The sequence below is a fragment of the Capricornis sumatraensis genome, chromosome 5 (genome assembly GCF_032405125.1).
Source record: "Capricornis sumatraensis isolate serow.1 chromosome 5, serow.2, whole genome shotgun sequence".
NCBI lineage: Eukaryota > Metazoa > Chordata > Mammalia > Artiodactyla > Bovidae > Capricornis > Capricornis sumatraensis.
In genome coordinates this window covers 51336168-51356138 of record NC_091073.1, presented here as the reverse complement: position 1 = coordinate 51356138, position 19971 = coordinate 51336168, and the positions used below count along the sequence as shown (strand labels likewise).

At 38.4% G+C, this 19971-nt stretch overlaps 1 protein-coding gene across 4 annotated transcripts in view; it reads left to right on the top strand.

The window, feature by feature from the left end:
• Positions 1-19971, top strand: part of SRPK2 (SRSF protein kinase 2) — a 243120-nt gene that overhangs the window by 73889 nt on the left and 149260 nt on the right. The window lies entirely within an intron of this gene.

Sequence of the window (19971 nt, the reverse complement as noted above, 5' to 3'; positions counted from 1 at the left end):
TGTATCTTTATTTGCCACTGTCCGCTCACCACCACTTCCCCTCCTCAACTTTTCCTGTGTTCTGATTTTCCTGAGTAATTACCTAATTGGACAAATCAAATTATTACTTTGACAACATTTTATAGAAGATGAGACAGACTTATGGAAGATGTGACTGAGTAGTTTGAGGAATCAGAGATACTAATCAGTCAAAATTCAAATCTCAGTTTTCTGATTCTGAATACCTTCCTTAACAATAACTTGAACAGTATGAGTTTTCTCCCTGTATTTTCATATATTTTACTTGTGGATTTAATGCCACACAAAGTTAAATGTTAAGCTTTTTCTTAATGAGGTAATTTTAAGTTTTATATTGACATGGAGCTAAACACGCATTAATCTCAACTTGATTGTGTTTTGGCCTTGAAAATAATTGTTGCATATGAAAAAGTTACATTCCTCCTATGCTTGTGTCTTTGTTGTTTGTCAGAGTTACATTTTATAATCATATTTGTGTTTGTATTGAAACATTTGTTTCTAGCAGTGTTAGTCATGATGATGCTATGCAGCTATAAAAGTCACATTTTAAATTTTACCACATGAAAAATTTATTGTTCTACTATTTTGTCTTATAAATTTGTACATTTAAATTAGACTGAAGCATAAAGTTTACTTGTTAAATACTGTAATTCAAGTATGATTGTATCCTCTTGTGCTTGTGAAATGAAGAAGTGATCATTTTTATTTTGGAAATGTTTTAGAACTGTATAAATATTTGTATGGTAGTCTTAAGTTTGGATTGTAGTAGCTTAGGTCACCTGCCACTGAATTCATTCCCTGGGGAATGTGATACGGACATTCACCTTGACACCTCTGTTGGTGTCAGCTTTGTTGCAAAGTGTGCGTGTTCAAGACCAATGGGTCCCCAAATAAAAATTAGAATGCTTGTGGGGAAGGAGACTTCTTCACTAGAAGTTTCCTGTGACCTGCCACTGCCTGCTGCTAAACAAGAGTTTAATAGCTGTGCTCCGAGTTCTTATGAGCAAGTGTCATGTTAAACTCTGGCACACCCAAATGCTCACAAGCTCAGAGGGAATGTTTATATGAAGGATTGTGTGTTGGATGTGCAGTCCAACCAGCCTGTAGTAGTCTACATTTTATGACTGTATTAAACTGAACCATTTTGGTGACCTGCCTTCCTGAAAAGCATTGTATCAAAGTGGGTTATGCTTCTTTTGGTATGAAGGGGCCATTTCATCTCTTTTGGCTCATGATACAATATAATTTCTAATTTTTAAAGTTCCTCTGTAAAGTAACCACAGTGTACTGATTTTCCTTAACTAGAAATAAATAGGTTAGCTGTCGTATTCTTTTAGGTTCTGATTTTTTTAATGGTAGGCCTTAAAAAATGACAAGGTAAAGGATAATAGTAGAAAGAAAGCATTAAGTTTAGTTGAACAGAAAAAATTATAGAGCATCAGAGCACCAAATCTCATATTTTAAATTTCAGAGGACTGAGACCTAACAAATTTCAGCATCTTTCTCCCAAACTAACGAGGGCTTGGGGTTCAGCACAGGTTTCATGACTCCAAGTTCAGTCCTGAGATTATTACTGAGATTTTTTGAGTGAAGATGCTTGATACTTAGGTTGTTAAAGGAGGAATAAGGACTAGAAGGGAGGGTGTCAGATGCTGCAGGAGTTGGGAAGAATGACAACTGAAAGTTACCTGTTAATCTGGTATCATTATCAGCAACTTTTATTGGATGCCTCCTGTGTCAGGGGCCTTGTGTTTCAGTTCTTAGGAAGAGAGAGAGGAGGACCTTGCCATCAAGGGTTTGTGCCAAGGGGAGGGAGAAGAGAAGATGAACCTTTGCAAACATAAGAAATGATAGATATGACCTCTCAGGTCTCCTTCGTGTGTGTGTGTGTGTGTGTGTGTGGTCAGATGACCTCTCAGGTCTCCTTCTTGTGTGTGTGTGTGTGTGTCTGTCTCTGTGTGTGTGTGTCTGTGTGTGTTTTAATCTCCTCATATGGCTTGTGGGATTTTAGTTTCCCAGCCAAGGATTGAACTCAGGCCACGACAATGAAAGTGTCAAGTCCTACCACTGGACTGCCAGGGAATTCCCTTAAAATCTATACTTCTTTTCTCCAGCTGCCAGTCTCTGGACTACTCTTCCAAAGTAGAAACTGTGGGGTGTGTTCTGATGTGTGAAGCATGTGGGATGGGATAGAAGAAAATGCTATGGTTTCAGTGAAGAAAGTGTTATTTATTCTGCAAATAATAAGTGTAATGGATATAGATGCAGTTTTATCCAGACAGCAGTTGACTTTACAAGATTTATTATTATTCTCTATTCTTAATATCTGATAAGTTATTTTACCAATATCTTTTTCAAAAAGGTTAATATGAAATTCTTAAAACAAGAGTTTTAGCCATCATGTTATTATATGAGATCATAGATGTGTTATGTGGGAAATATGTATTTCCCACATGGAAACATGTATTATCATGTGTTATGTGGGAAATATTTCACTCAAAAAGTTTATGTAGATAAAATACTGTTCAAAATGTTGAGATGGGATGAAACCTTTAGTTAAAGAGGGTTATGGGAAATTTAAACTTTACTTGGAAGAACTGTGCTCTTCCATCCTAACCCAGTAATAAGTCATAAGAATGGGAAAGTCTGAGTCTGGGGACAGTGACAGTAGTAGCCCCACCTCCATCTGGCCCTGCAGAAGAGGGACATTGGAAGAAGAAGGGCCTCCATTCCCAGGATCTGCCAAAGTAGTTGTGTCCTCAGGGCCACTGGTTCTGTTAGTGCAAGAAACAATCCTTTTAGAGACTTGGCATAGGATCCTTAAGTTCCAGTGGGCGTTGGGGGAGGAGTCCCCGAGGGTGGGAGTAAGGACTGGGAAAGGAGAGCAGATCAGTGTTCTGGTGATGTGCCTTGCCTGATTCTCACTGGGCTGAGCAGGGTCTGGGAAGGTGGCAGTTCTAATTTGAACAGGTGCTATTGCTTGTTCCTTGGTGGTGATGAAAGATCCCTGTGGGATGGAGGGCCAAGTGAAGGCCCTCTGAGGGAGGCAGGCTCTATTGGGTGCCTTTGTGTCTCTTCTCTTGCCTGTCTTGGGCAGAGTGAGTTGGAGGAGGGGCCGGGCAACTTCTAGGCTGGGGGGTTGTCAGCTTATTCTGAAGGCCTTTTTACTTAATTGTTCCACTTGCTTTCATCTGTGCAGAAACATTATAGTGTAGTAGTGATTGGATCAATTTTTGTTGCTTTTTTGTTTAATGAGATTTTTAGCTTTTTAGTTCCCTAAAACATCCTGCCCAAAATGCTAGCATGCAGTGTCTGCCATGAATACAAAGTGGTTAAGAAGAATTCTTCCCCCTACCCCATAGCTATTTCCTGAATAAGCCTTATTCTTTCAAATCTTTGTATATTGCTTGTGGTATTTCCTCTTCCTAGAATGTTATTCCCTGCCTGGTGAACTATCGCTTAGTATAAATAACATCCCTCCTAGCTATTAGCTGCTCAGTCCCTTCTCTTGCCATTGTGCATGAACTTATTACTCTTTTTTTAGCCTGCTAACTGTGTATTTTAGTGACTTGATTATGTTGTACTCTCTTGTTTACTGTTACATTCTTAGGCTAAACAGAGGTGTTTAAAAAACAGTTGTCAAAAAAATACTGTCTGTGATAAGTGCCAGAACGTTGGATCAAGTAATAAAAAGAAAATAGTAATCAATACTTAGCTTCACAGTGTGTAAAAAAAAACTCAAACTGGATTATAGGCTTAAATGTAAAACTAGACTATTAGAAAAAACACTAGGTGAAAATTTTTGTGACATGAATTAGGCAAACATTTCTTTGATAGCATATCAGAAGCATGATCCTTGAAAAAAAAAAGTTGGACTTCTATAAAAGTCTGCTTTTTAAAGAGGCTCTTAAAGCTATCAGAAAGAGAAGCTACAAACTGACAGAAGTGGAGTGAAGTGAAGTCGCTCAGTCGTGTCCGACTCTTTGCGACCCCATGGATTGTAGCAGAAAATATTTGCAAATCGCATATCTGACAAAGAACTGTTATCCAGAATATATAGAGAATTTTGCAGACTCATTTAAAGAATGAGCAAAAGAAAATGACCCCAATTAAAAAATGGATGAAAGATCTAACGTTTTTCTAAAGACGATAATATAGATGAGCCCGTAAAAAGATGGTCCGTTTTATCAGTCATCAGGGAAATGTAAATTACCATGAGGTACTTCTACACACATTTTGTTACGGTTCGAATAAATGGAAACTGTGCCAAGTGCTGGAGAGGATGAGGAACCACTGGACCCCTTCACACATCAGACCATATGACTCACTCCTGGGTTTTACCCAGATGAAGTTAAAACTTATGTTAATACAAAAACATGCACGCAGGTTTTATAGCAGCTTTTCTTGGGTTTTGTTTACAAGTGCCAAAAATGGGAACTATTCAGTTTTCTCTCAACTGGTAAATGGATAAGCCAACTGTGGCACATTCCATGCAATGGAATATTGCTGAGCAATAAAAATAAATGAACTACTAAAAATAAATGAAATTGTTGCAACAAATGGATGGATCTAACATGTACTATGCTAAGTGAAGGAAGCCAGATTCAGAAACACACAGCCTGCACACAGTTGCATTCATATTGGCAAGAGCAAGGTGCTGGGAGCTGGGGGTGGCGGAGGTTGGATGTAGAGTGGCAGGGAGTTTGGGGAGGGAGATTGTCTGCACCATGAAACTTGAATGTGTTTTGTTCGTGGGGCTGCTTACACAATTTTCTGTTTCTCATAGAACATCTGCAGAATTGAACACTTAAGGGTGAATTTTTCTGTATGTAAAATTTGCTTTAATTAAAAATGAAAACAGAAGTAATTGTACAGATGATTTAGTAAAGTTTTTGTTGACTCTAATAAAGCTTGATTGAACTTTGCAGGCTTGGATGCGATGACAATTTGCCAGAACGTGATAATCTCTGGAGGCCTCAGGTGATTGCAGCAGGGACCTCTGTAGCTAATCTTTTCCCGAAGTGCACAACTACAGAGGCAGGCCTTCGGATGTCCCTGTGTAGGGAAAGCCAGTGTCTTGAAAAATCCACGAATGTCGAATCAGACACCATGTAGTGGAGCTTATTAAGGAGAAGAAACTCCAGGCTTAAGGAAAATGTGGCAAGACACAGCCCTGCATCCTCCTCCCTTGCCTTTCCCACAGTTGTTCACCACTGGGTGTGGTTTGTGGAGCAGCACTTCATTCAGTTCAGTATGTTACTGAACTCCATGTAAAACTAAAGATCTGTGATTGGCAATTGGTTTGCAGTTTTTAGGCATTCTATTTGTTTTTATTTTTTAGCTGTAAAGTAAAATTGGTTTATTTCATTTTGAGTTTTGCCACACTTCTGGGTTATTGTTACTGAAGTTTCCCCAGAGTATTGCCCAGTGGATGGAGGAGGGGCTCAATAAGCATGCTTAGTTTCTACAATTTTTAAAGTTCGTTTATGACATGTGAAAGTGTTAGTTGATCAGTCGTGTCTGACTCTTTGTGACACCATGGACTGTAGCCTGCCAGGCTCCTCTGTCCATGGAGTTTTCAAGGCAAGAATACTGGAGTGGGTTGCCATTCCCTTCTCCAGGGGATCTTCCTGACCCAGGGATTGAACCTCATCTCCTGCATTGCCGGCAGATTCTTTACCGGCTTCACCTTTGAGCCACTGGGACCCACCATAAATATTGTGACAATCCCCCCATTGCCCCCCTGCCCTGGTTGTTATGAGAAGAGGTAGTATATATAGTAGTGGCTTCTGGAGCCAGGTTGCCTGGGTTTGTCTCTGCGCGCTACCAATTGTTTACTAGCTGTGTGACCTTGGGCAAAGTTACTTACTTTCTCTGTGCCTCTGTTTCCTCATCAATAAACAGAGATGATATTAATAATTACACTACTGACTCCATGGAGGGTTTATGTAGATGAAATGAGCTAATAATAAAGGGAAAGTCCTCACAGCAGATAGCAGGCAGGGAGTTTGATGTCAGTGTTACTGCTGTTACTGTGGTTGTGCGTGCATGTTCAGTCATGTCTGACTCTTTCGCGACCCCACAGACTGTAGCCCGCCAGGCTTCTCTGTCCATAGGGTTTTCCAGGCAAGGATACTGGGTTGCCATTTCCTCTTCCAGGGGATCTTTCCTACTCAACAATCGAACCCGAATCTCCTGTTTTTGCTGCATTGCATGCAGATTCTTTCCTGGTGAGCCACCAGGGAATCCTGTGGTTGTAGTTGTTATTATTTTTATTCTATGTTACTGAATAGCCTTATAAGCCTTCCTTAAATGTTGAAATCCAAGAAAGACTATGATGCTGTTTCTACTTTGACTTCCCGAAAGTAGGTTTGGTTCTGGTAAAGACATCTGAGTTAAATCCTTTTTTTTTTTTTTAATCCTTGTTTCCCTGAAATTCCTCTATTTTATATTTCATTGTATATTTGATTTTTAGTTAATATGCTTGATACATTTGGAATGTGCCTTCTGACAACTCTTATATAAATTAATTGCAAATCGTTTGTTACAGCATACCCTCTTCTGTGTTCAGAGGTTCAAAACCAGTTCATTGTCTTAAATATGCAACAAAACTAAATGTATTTCTTAAGCTAGAAGCCAGGGTATTGTTTTGGTGGTGGTATTCAGTCGCTAAGTGGTGGCTGACTCTGCAACTCCATGGCTTGTAGCCTGCCAGGCTCCCCTGTCCATAGAAAGTGAAGTCGCTCAGTCATATCCGACTCTTTGCGACCCCGTGGACTGCAGCCCATCAGGCTCCTCCGTCCATGGGATTCTCCAGGCGAGAATACTGGAGTGGGTTGCCATTTCCTTCTCCAGTCCATGGCTATGTATAAATTGAGACTTGGAAACCTCATTAAATTTAGAGCATTGAATCTTCTAAGTCAGAAGAACGTTGACTTGTTTGCTTCTCTGTGTGCTGTGTCACCTTTGTAAAGTTGGGTCAGAAGTGCTCTCAGCACAAAGCTGATTGTATTTGTCAGAGTATTTTGAAGATGTTTGTTAAAAAGCACTTGTGGAATGGTTTGTGGAAATGGTTATGAGGTTTCAGATTATTCTTGTCCTCTTCAAATCCATTCTTCAGCAGGAAAAAATAAGACTTGTCTTTTAAATTTAATAGTAGCAAACTGGTTTGCTAAGACTGTTTTCCTTGTGGGGTTATATTGGGTAGTTGGTCATTAGAGTTACTTTAAAAAACCATAAACTGATTCGCTAGCAGCGTGTATGTCCTCTATACTGAGATTTGAGGTGACTCTCACAGCCCCTCTTCCTACCTTGAGGATGGCACCTTTCCTGCACAGTCTGGACTGTATGGTTTCTTCTATCCAGTGCCTGGTAACCTCTGCTCTGTTTTCTGTCTTTCTTAATTTGCTTGTTCTAGGTATTTCATGTAAGTGGAATTACATAATATTTGTCCTTCTGTGTCTGGCTTTCTTCACTTAGCATGTATTGATGTTTCATCCATGCTGTAGCATGTACCCAATTTCATTCTTTTTTACAACTGAATAATATGCTGTACATTCAAAAATATAAATAATGTATTGAACCCAGCATATCTAAAACAGTATCATATCAACGTGCAATGTGCATAAAAGTACTAATTAAATATCTTCCATTAACATGTCTGTTCAGATTTGCCACATTTCAGGTGCTTGGTAGCTAACCGTGGCTGGTGACTGATGTACTGGACATCAGAGAACTAGATAAGGAAAGGATTACTTAAGGTTGTTAAGCAGGACAAGCTTTCTTTCTTTTTTTTTTTTTAAAAAAAGTATTTGCTGAAAGGCAATATTAGAGATTTTAGTCATTAGCCAGGGTGGGGGAGAAAGGGTTTTACAAAAATGATGAAGATCCAGGCATAGCTATTCCTTTATTTTAAATCTCATACAACATAGGAACCTTGAGAGGGAAAAATAGTTCACTGTGAAATTTTTTTCACCAGAAGTCCTGGTCTCTTGACAGGATTTTTTTTTATTTGATATTCGCATGTCCTAAATACAGTGCTAGTAAGCATCAGGTAATGAATGTTTTGAGTAGAAAAATTTGAATGGTGAGTTGAACTGGAACAGAAACTTGCAATGGGTGCTATAGGATTTGATGAAAACTCTTATCCAAACTGGAATTTTCCCTTTCCAGGCCCATTTTTTGAACTTTGGAAATTGGGCCTGATTTATGTCAGTCACTCATTCTTCTAACTTGTTGGACTGTCAGGAACTAGGAGCACACAGATAAGGGTATAGAGAGGAGATGCCCGTCGGCAGCCATTTTGGATGTGGCTTTGTTGTATGCTGTGTCCCCTGAAGGGCTTGGATTAGAAGCAGACCTTCAGCTACCTTTCAGAGGCCCTGAGAGTATGAATGTGGTGCCTAAAATGAAAGACCCTGAGATAGCCAAGAAACAGTATATTATCCTCAGCATGAATGCTTTGGTATAGAATAATTTAAAAGAGGTAAGGAATGTTTCAGCTGTGATGAACATGTGGCTGTCAGCGATCGCTGTTCCTTGAAGCTTTGGAATCTGCGGTTTACCTGTATTGCAGAGGAGTAAATAAGAATATGTGGTGAGAGTAATGGGAAAAACTAAGGAGTGAGTGACTAGGCAGCTGTTTTAAGATAAACAAGTGTTTCACTTTTGTCCTGGCACATCTTTCAGTTATTGTTCTGGTTAAATAGATCTTTTGAAGCTATAATATCTTTCATGTCTGTATTGTATGAATTATGAATGTAAGTTTGTTGTTTAGTCGCTAAGTTGTCTCCAACTCCTTTGCAACCCCATGGACAGTAGCCCTCCAGGCTCCTCTGTCTGTCGAATTTTCCAAGCAAGAATATTGGTGAGCTGGACATTTCCTTCTGCAGAGGTTGAACCCGTGCCTTCTGCATTAGCAGGCAGTTTCTTTAGCACTGATCCATCTGAGAAGCCCGAATGAAAGTTTAGGAAACAATAAAATAGGCACCTGCATACCCACACCCTAACTCAAGAAATAGAATGCTGTCAGTCCAAGTCCTTGCCGCCATTTTTGTAGTCTCAGTCCATATTTCAGAGTTAGACTTTAGAAGAAAGTTGGTCATTTTAGGCAAGTTAAAATACATTGGTCAGTATATTTCATCAGACATTGAGGAACTATTTGTTATTAAAATGGTTAATTATGTGTCTGGAAGGAGGTTATTTGTTTATTTTTTAAAAGGCAAGAGTAGAATTTCTTAAAGCTCTGTTCTGAAGCCATTTCACACTTACTCTTCTTGCTGTGGTTCTTTTGTGGAAAGGGCTTTTTGCTCTGTAATTGCACTGGCACTGACGCTAGCTTCTTGAGCATATGCCTGCCTTCCTTCAATGGCATCTAATAATTCAGATGGCTCTACTTAAAAAAAATTTTTTTAAATCTTAAACTATCATCTATGGGATTCTCTTTTTCTGCAGCAGTAGCATATCTTTCATAAACACGGTTTATTCATTAGTTGAGACTTGTTCATTTTGGGATTGCTAAATTAATACCTATGTTTTTAGATAGGTTGTGTTTTTAGTTCATCACTTTATTTCAGCAATTTTATTTTAAGAGATTGTTCATGATAAAATTAGAAGGAACAGACTGAATTTAGTTTTAAAAACTAGTTTTAAATGGCCAAGTTTGTACAACCTCCATGAGACTTCCCTTTCTTATGATATAGCAGTATCAGAATAATTCAGCTGTTCTTTTTTCCCCTTCAGTATAACACTCTCAAAGTTCCAACAGAACATTTCTTTGACCTTGATTAAACTGTGAATTTTATTTGAAAGTGAAAATTGGCATTTTGGAGGCTATTTATAATGGTGTGATGGCAGTCTTTTTGCAGACTGTCCATTTGAAAGCTGTGTAACTACAAAAGAGATTTATTTGATATTTTAAATTGCATATCCTTTGGTAATGCTTAACATTATTTAAGAAAATTATTTTTAATTACACAAGTAATACCTATAAAAAATCCAAGTTCAGATAATCCCCCCTGACTGCCATTCCTCATTCCCTGTCCCATCTCCTGAAGTGAGGAAGCACTTCTAATCATTTTGAGATCAATATTCTCCCCCAACTTTATATATATATACATATATGTGTGTATATATATATATGCATATATGCACCTGAGAACATAACACATCTGTAATAAAAGAAGTATATTGTGTGTATTCTGCAAGTTGTGGTTTTCTTTTAGTTTTGGAGATCGTTCAGTACATGCAGATCTACCATGAGGCTTTATGTTGTGAATGTGCCATATAGTTCTTTTAACAGTTGGGTTGTCCCCATTGCTTTCTGTTAAACACAGCTTCATGTTGACTGTCTGTTTCTGTGTGGTTCTCCTAGGACACATGTGAATCTTTTTCTAGCTTAGATTTGGAGCAAGTGGAATTGCTGGATTATAACTATCTAGTATTCCCTACGTGAAAGTTAATAAATAGAATATTTTTTGGCATGATTGAGTGTTAATTGTGCTCCTGGAATGAATTGTGTATTTGTAATATTGGGATTTTAGTTAGATAGGGAGGATAAGGTCCAAGTATAAAACTAGTGATTCTCAACATTGGCTATGCATTAGAATTGCCTCTATACTTTTTAGGCATCGTCACCCCAAGAGAATGATTTAGTAGGTCTTCAGAGCAGTACAAATAGCTCCTTGGCATGAAGAGGAAAGTTAAATACAAGACATACATCTGAGACTTTTCTTAGAAAGCCCATTACCTGGCCCCAATCTAGTACCTAAGTTGCACCTAAGATGCAGTAAAATATAGTAGAAAAAATTTCATTTTCTTTAGACTCTTATTATAAGTTAAGAACTCTTTCTTTCTCTGGATACTTAACATAGTGTATTAGTGTAGTAAATGATTACTTTAATATTGATAGGAAGAAAAAGACCATTTTTTAGAGGGGAAAGGAATAGCAAGATTATAAACACGAAATCTGAATAGGACTGAAGTTGTAGGATTGTGGTACAGTTTTCATAAACGTTATTAATAAAAATGAATGTTTAAGCTTAATTTTTTTCTTTTTATTTTTTTAAATTATGAAAATATTTACAGGGCACTTTGAAAATACAGAACAAGGTGACATATAGTTCCACTATATATTAGAATTTTTTTAAGTAGGTAAATTTTATAGTAGTAGTAGATAATAAAGTTTTTAGTTGAAGTTTTAATATCAAACTCTCAAAAATTAACAGAATGAATATACAGAAAAATAGAAGGTTCTAGTAGACCTGAAAAGCCCCATGAATCAATTCAACATAATTAAGATTTACACAGTTTTCACACAAAAATAGAATACAAATTCTCTTCAAAGTCCCACGGACTATAAACTGGGAGACTCTGAAACATATCTAGGGACGTAAAACAAGGTGCAAAATTTCACGATTTTTAAGGCATTGAAATCATACAGAGTCTATTCTTTTATCACTGTGTAATTGTTAGAAATCAATATCAAAAGATATTTGAAAATAACCCACATATTTTCAAGTGCAGTGTGACATCTACCAAGAGAGATCTTTGAGTTAACCATTGAAAGCCTCATGATTAGCTTTTTAAAATGGTTGAGGGCCCAGACCCTATGCGTAGGCCACCTTGGTTTGTATTTTCTTACTAGTTCACTTACTAGCTCTGTGAACTGTGGTGAGTTACTTAGCCTTTCTATACCTCAAGTTTCTCTTTTTGTAAAATGGGATGCTGATAATATTTATTTTATAGATATCATCAAGAGAATTATTATATACCTTAAAGCAAGCAGAAGAGTGCCTGATGCATTGCAGTTGGTATGAAATGTTAACTGTTATTATTGTTGTTGTTTTTCATTACAAATACAATTAATACTAAAGTTTCAGTCTTCGGGCATTAATGTTCTAAGTGACCAGAAACCAACAGCTGAATACATAGCTGAAGATGATGAGGATGAAGCTCTTGTACTCTGGTGGATTGATTCAAAGTCACTTTGATAGGACAAAGCTAAGATTCTTTGTGTGTCTTTGATAGGTTTAAGGCCCTGTCTGTTGCTTCTCGCATGTTAAATGGAGAACTAGTTCAGGTTTCCTGTTCACATTTTTGGTAGGAAATCCCACAGACAGCAAGACAAGAATAGAGTCTGTTTCACTGAAGTGTTTGTGGTACTTCCTAACATTTTGTAAACCAATGGAGCTTGGAAATACACTTACTCTTGCTAACTTCTGTAAAGATTTTTATAGAACTAAAGGACGCCTTACACTTGAGGTGAGAATTTTAGGATTAACAAACAAGAGGAGTGTTAATTGGCAACGTTCCTTAGGGGGCACTGTGTGGGCATTCAGACACAAAATGAATTGTGGAGAATTGACAAGTCTTACAAGTACCTCCATGAAGTTTGATCTTTTTTCCTTAGCATGACATAGATTTTAAAAACTTGTATTTTAAACTTATTTACCTGTTGGATGTCTTATTTTGGTTTTGGCTGTGTGGTTCTATATTGATCCTACATTTAGCCAGGACTTCTTTGTATGGCGTGGAAGATGCTCCCGGAACAGTCCACTGCCAGTATCCCTGGCTGCTTTCCTTACCAGTACGTACTTTACTCTTGCCAGGCACCAAAACAGTTTAGATGGCTAGTGTGATAGGGTCCTCTGTAGCTTTGTTTGTGCCATTTTCCTGCTCGGCGTGAACTTCTCTTCCCCTGGCAGAGTTCTCCTGACCCCCATAGCCAAGCCCAGCTGCCTTCTCTGACTGCTTGCTTTCCCCAGACACACTGCTTGTTTCCTGCGTGCAGGCTCGCTGCACACCTGTGCAAGTAGGCTTTTGGCACTAGACTGTCTGGGTTGTCATCCTGGCTCAGCCACACACTGGCTCTGAGGTCTTCTTTTTTTGTTGTTAAACTGAGATATTATTTATTCCAAGTCACCTGTCTAATCATTTAAAAGTGTACAACTCAAGGGCATTTATCATATTTATAATGTTGTAAAACATCTCCATTACCTACTTTCAGAACATTTTCATCCCCCTAGAAAGGAACCACTGTGTGTTAGCAGATACTCCCTATTTTCCCACCCCTCAGCCCCTAGAGTTTTCCCTCTGTAAATTTCCCTGTTCTGGGTCTTTCATGTAAATGTAATCATATGTGTTTTGTGTCTGACTTGTTTTGCTCTCTGTGATGTTTTCAAGATTCATCCATGAGGTAGCACATGTCAGTACTTCGTTCGCTTTATGTATGGATATACCACATTTTTTTATCCATTCGTCAATTAAAGGATGTATGGGTTGTTTGCACTTTTTGGCTATTATGCATAACACTATTAAGAATATTTGTGTAAAAGTGTTCTATGAACATGTTTCCTCTTGGGTTTACATGAAGGAGTGGAATTTTTGAGTCATATGGTAACTCTGTTTAACTTTTTGAAGACCAAATTGTTTTCCAGAGCAAAAGTACCATTTTACAGTCTTACCAATAACGCATGAAAACTCGTAAGTTCTCCATATCTCGCTAACACTTGTTATTGTCTTTATGATTATAGCCATCCTGGTGGTGATAAAGTGGTATTTCGTTGTTACTTTGGTTTGCATTTCCCTAATGACAAATAATGATGAACATCTTTTCATGTGCTTATTAGCCATTTGTATTTCCTCTTTCAAGAAATGTCTATTTAAATTCTTGGCTCAATTTTAAATTGGGTTGTTAGAGTTTTAATTGCTGAGTTGTAAGAGTTGTTTGCATATTCTGGATGCTAATCCCTTATTAGATACATGATTTTTCAACATTTATTCTCATACTGTGAAGAATTTGCTTCTCAATAGCGAAGTCAACTGGGCCTTAGGAAGCATCACTGTGAACAAAGCTCTAGTGGAGGTGATGAAATTCCATTTGAGCTATTTCAAATCTTAAAAGATGATGCTGTTAAAGTGCTGCATGCAATATGCCAACATAATTGGAAAATTCAGCAGTGGCCACAGGACTGGAAAAGGTCAGCTTTCACTTCAATCCCAAAGAAAGGCAGTGCCAAAGAATGTTCAAACTACTGCACAATTGCACTCATTTCACACACTAGCAAAGCAGTGCTCAAAATTCTCCAAGCTAGGCCTTAACAGTATGTGAACTGAGAACTTCCAGATGTTCAAGCTGGATTTAGATAAGGCAGAGGAACCAGAAATCAAATTGCCAACATATGCTGGATCATAGGAAAAGCAAGAGAATTCCAGAAAAACATCTACTTCTGCTTTATTGACTACGCCAAAGCCTTTGATTGTGTGGTGGTTTAGTCGCTAAGTTTGTCTGACTCTTGAGATCCCGTGGACTAGCCTGTCAGGCTCCTCTGTCCATAGGATTCTCCAGGCAAGAATACTGGAGTGGGTTGCCATTTCCTTCTCCAGGGTATCTTTCTGACCCAGGAATCGAACCCGGGTCTCCTGCATTGCAGGCAGATGATTTACCAACTGGATCACAGCTCTTTAAGAGATGGGAATTCCAGGTCACCTTATCTGTCTCCTAAGAAATCTGTATGCAGGTCAAGAAGCAACAGTAGGAACTGGACATGGGACAACGGACTGGTTCCCAATAGGAAAAGGAGTACGTCAAGGCTGTATATTGTCACCCTGCTTATTTAACTTATATGCAGAGTACATCATGAGAAACGCTGGACTGGATGAAACACAAGCTGGAATCAAGATTGCCGGGAAAAATAACCAATAACCTCAGATACACAGATGACTCCACCTTTGTGGCAGAAAGAGAAGAGGAACTAAAGACCCTCTTGATGAAGGTGGAAGAGGAGAGGGAAAAAGCTGGCTTAAAACTCAACGTTCAAAAACTAAGATCATGGCAAATGGTCTCATCGCATCATAGCAGATGGTCCTATAGCTTCATGGCAAATAGACCCATAGCTTCATGGCAAATAGATGGGGAAACAATAGAAACAGTGACAGATTTTATTTTCTTGAGCTCCAGAATAACTGCAAATGGTGACTACAGCCATGAAATTAAATGATGCTTGCTCCTTGGAAGAAAAGCTATGACCAACCTAGACAGCATACTAAAAAGCAGAGACGTTACTTTGCCGACAAAGGTCCATCTTGTCAAAGCTATGGTTTTTGCAGTAGTCATATATGGATATTAGAGTTGGATCATAAAGAAAGCTGAGCACCGAAGAATTGATGCTTTCAAACTGTCGTGTTGGAGAAACCTCTTGAGAGTCCCTTGAACTGCAAGGAGATCAAACTAGTCAATTCTAAAGGAAATAATCCCTGAATATTCTTTAAAAGGACTGATGCTGAAATTCCAATACTTTGGCCACCTGATGTGAAGAACTGACTCTTTGCAAAAGACCCTGATGCTGGAAAAGATTGAAGGCAGGAGGAGAAGGGGACGACAAAGGATGAGATGTTTGGATGGCATCACTGGCTCGATGGACATGAGTTTGAGCAAGCTCCAGGAGTTGATGGACAGGGAAGCCTGGTGTGCTGCAGTCCATGGGGTCGCAAAGAGCTGGGCATGACTGAGCGACTGAACTGATGACTCTCATTCTGTATATTACCCTTTTGTTTTCTCAATAGTATCTTTTGATGCACAAAAATTTTTAATTCTTATGTTCAATTCATCTATTTATTCTTCTGGGTTTTTTGTGTGTGTGCGTGTGCTTTTGGTATCATATTTAAGAAACTCAGGGCTAACCCCAAATCATCAAGGTTTACATCTATATTTTCTTTTAAAAGTTTTATAGTTTAAGCCTTTATATTTAGATCTTTGATCCAGTTTGGATTAATATTTTGTTTATGGTGTGAGGCAGGAGTCGAGCTTTATTGTTTTACATGTGGACATTCAGTTTTCCAGCACCATTTTTAGAAGACTGTTCTTTCCCCCATTGAATGGCTTTGGCACTCTTGTCAGAAGTCACTTGACTATAATGTGGGGGTTTATTTCTGGACTCTTAATTCTTTGGCATTGATCTGTTTGTCTGTCTTTATGCCAGGTCCCCACTGTTTTGATTACAGTAACTTTGTAGTAAGTTTTGAAATCTATATGTGAGCCTTCCAACTTTGTTCAGTTTTTTAAAAGATTGTTGTGGTTATTCAGGGTCCCTTGCATTCCCATAGAATTTTAGGGTCAGCTTGTCCATTTCTCCAAAAAAGGCAGTTGGAATTTTGGTAGGGATTGTATGAATCTTTAAATCAATATAAGGAATATTGACACTGTAACAGTAGTAAATCTTCCATTCCATGAACGCAGGATGTCTTCCCATTTATTTGGGTCTTCAATTTTTTTCAACAATGTTTTGTAGTTCTCAGTGTATAAGTCTCTCACCTTAGTTAATTTTTATCCCCTAAATATTTAATTCTATCTCTGGCATCTTGAGCAAACTTCTGAAACTTTCAAATCTTCAGTTTTCATGCATATAAAATGAAAATATTGAGTACTACCATCTGCATTTATTGTAAGGATTAAATGAGATAATTCACATAAGAGGCGTAATAAACCAGATTGTTCAAGCTAAATGTTAAGTACTGTGAACTCCGAGAGGAGGAATTTACTTTACATATTTTTGTGTTATATTTTTTCTTCCCCTTGCTTAGGTAGCAAATCACTAACTGTTGTTACTTGAAGGAATGTAGAAGGGTGAGAAAATTGGACTATATCACAAATTTCAGTTCCTAAGTTTGAAGGTTAATGTTGGTTAGGAGTTAGGGACACTAATTCCTCCTTATACTTACATATTTTGATATGGCTTGTTTTCTTACACATTTCAATATGCCTTGCACGATAATCTTGTCACTTCTTGAGAGAGAGATTTTTTTTTTTATAAGAAGTTAAGGGGACCTTGGCTTCTTTGGTGAACCCACAGTTCTTTATGTGCCAAAATTGTGAGTGCAATGAAACTGTCTTAATATAGGACATTGTAAATCATAGTTTTAGAGAACCAAGTAGTTTCAGTTGTATATTAATATCTAGTATGGAAAACTATCTTTAAGTTAGAATTATAAAAAATGAAAGTGAAAGTCGTTCAGTCATGTCCGTCTCTTGCGACCCCATGGACTATACAGTCCATGGAATTCTCCAGGCCAGAATACTCCAGTGGATAGTCATTCCCTTCTCCAGGGGATCTTCCCAACTCAGGGATCGAACCCAAGTCTCCCTCATTGCAGCAGATTCTTTGCCAGCTGAGCCACAAAGGAAGCCCAAGAATGCTGGAGTGGGTAGCCTATCCCTTTTCCAGTGGATCTTCCTGAACTAGGAATCAAACCGGGTTCCTGCATTGCAGGTGGATTCTTTACCAACTGACCTATCAGGGAACCCCTAGAATTATAAAAATACTTCCTTTTTTCTGGGTTCTATTCTGATATAATTTCTAAAATTCATATAATATACAGTTGCTAATTATTTTCTAAGCATGTTATAAAATAGAGAAAACTTTAAACCTTAGCATCATGGCGAATAGAGCACTAGATCTCATCCTGAGTGTAAACATCTCAGTTATCTAAGAACTTGTGTTACTTCTTCTGTCTCCCCAACAGAGCAAGGGTAAGAGTTTAGTGGCTAGATTAACTATTAATGATACTCTGCCGTGGTGAGAAACAGTGGACAGTTTTCAGGGATTAGTTTCATTCCATTTCATTGCTAATAGGGGGTGAGGCTCACAGAATTAGGAATTTATTTAAAGATTCATGTTTTCACACTTTAATATAGTTTTGTATTTCTGAAATACCTCAACATAAAAATAACAAATCAACAGAAAAAAATATTGTGTGATGAACGGTACTCAAAGTGTTATGATGGTCTTGACCTGGTGCAGAGATAGTCCTAGCATTGGTCTCTTCCCTCTGCCTTCTTGTTTGATGGCTTCCAGGGAGTAGGTGAGAATGGGAATCCAAATTTTAGAGACTGACCCACTTTTCTTGCTAGGATTTGGAAATCAGAAACAAATCTTTTCTTTTAAAGTAGTATTTCTTTGGGGTTATACACTGTATTCAGAATAGTAATTATAAAAGTGATGGAAGGGAAAACATTTACTTTAGTAAGGGAAGTTTCTTGTAAGTGGCAGCAGAAGTTACCTTGAAAGTTTTAAACCCGAAACCTAACCAGCCTGAAATCACCTCCAGCCCCCTCTAATTCCTTCCCACCTCCCTGCCCCCGCATATACTCCCTCCTCACCCCATTGTAGAGTTTGAAGTGAACACATTGTTGTTGGTTGGCATTGTGCCATATTCAGGATCATAAGGTAACCTTGTTTTGGAATTACAGCAGGAGAAAATTTGACACCAGAAAAATAAGCAACAACCTAACTTTTAGGGAATAGAGTGAAATGGAGACTTCACCTTGAAAAATAAAATCAGATTTTAGAAGTACAATTATTTAACCAAAGTTCAAGTTATAGTTGAAAGTATGTACTGAGTTTTAGAATGAAGACTGTATCAAGTGTCGATTGTTTTTGGCATAAACATTTTCATTTTATGTTTAGTATATAGTTGATTCAGGGTGATTCTTCAGGGTGATTCCAAATCCATGAAACTCAGGGCCAACTAAGGGACTTGAGCATCCATAGATTTTGTTACTAGCAGGGTGTAAGGCAGAGGAACCTGAGATCAAATTGCCAACATCCACTGGATCATGGAAAAAGCAAGAGTTCCAGAAAAACATCTATTTCTGCTTTATTGACTATGCCAAAGCCTTTGATTGTGTGGATCACAATAAACTGTGGAAAACTCTGAAAGAGATGGGAATACCAGACCACCTGACCTGCCTGTTGAGAAACCTGTATGCAGGTCAGGAAACAACAGTTAGAACTGAACATGGAACAACAGACTGGTTCCAAATAGGAAAAGGAGTACGTCAAGACTGTATATTGCCACCCTGCTTATTTAACTTATATGCGGAGTATATCATGAGAAACGCTGGACTGGAAGAAACAGAAGCTGGAATCAAGATTGCCGGGAGAAATATCAACAATCTCAGATATGCAGATGACGCCACCCTTATGGCAGAAAGTGAAGAAGAACTAAAGAGCCTCTGGATGAAAGTGAAAAAGGAGAGTGAAGAAGTTGGCTTAAAGCTCAACATTCAGAAAACTAAGATCATGGCATCTGGTCCCATCACTTCAGGGCAAATAGACGGGGAAACAGTAGCTGACTTTATTATTTTGGGCTCCAAAATCACTGCAGATGGTGATTGCAGCCATGAAATTAAAAGATACTTACTCCTTGGAAGGAAAATTATGACCAACCTGCTGCTGCTGCTAAGTCACTTCAGTCGTGTCCGACTCTGTGACCCCATAGACGGCAGCCCACCAGGCTCCCCTGTCCCTGGGATTCTCCAGGCAAGAACACTGGAGTGGGTTGCCATTTCCTTCTCCAGTGCATGAAAGTGAAAAGTGAAAGTGAAGTTGCTCAGTCGTGTCCAAACCTAGACAGTGTATTAAAAAGCAGAGACATTACTTTGCCAACAAAGGTCTGTCTAGTCAAGGCTATGGTTTTTCCAGTAGCCATGTATGGATGTGAGAGTTGGACTATAAAGAAAGCTGAGTGCCGAAGAACTGACGCTTTTGAACTGTGGTGTTGGAGAAGGCTCTTGAGAGTCCCTTAGACAGCAGGGAGATCCAACCAGTCCATCCTAAAGGAGATCAGTCTTGGGTGTTCATTGAAAGGACTGATGTTGAAGCTGAAATGCCAATACTTTGGCCACCTGATGCGAAGAGCTGACTTATTTGAAAAGACCCAGATACTGGGAAAGATTGAGGGCAGGAAAAGAGGATGACAGAGGATGAGATGGTTGGATGGCATCACCGACTCAATGGACATAAGTTTGGGTAAACGCCAGGGAGTTGGTGATGGATGACTGGGTATCTTATAAGTAATAATGGAATTGTAATGTTGGATATTTTTGCAGACTATTTAAGAGTATTATTATTTTCCCCTGGTAGTCTCTCATAGTCAAATAATTATCATTCTTGA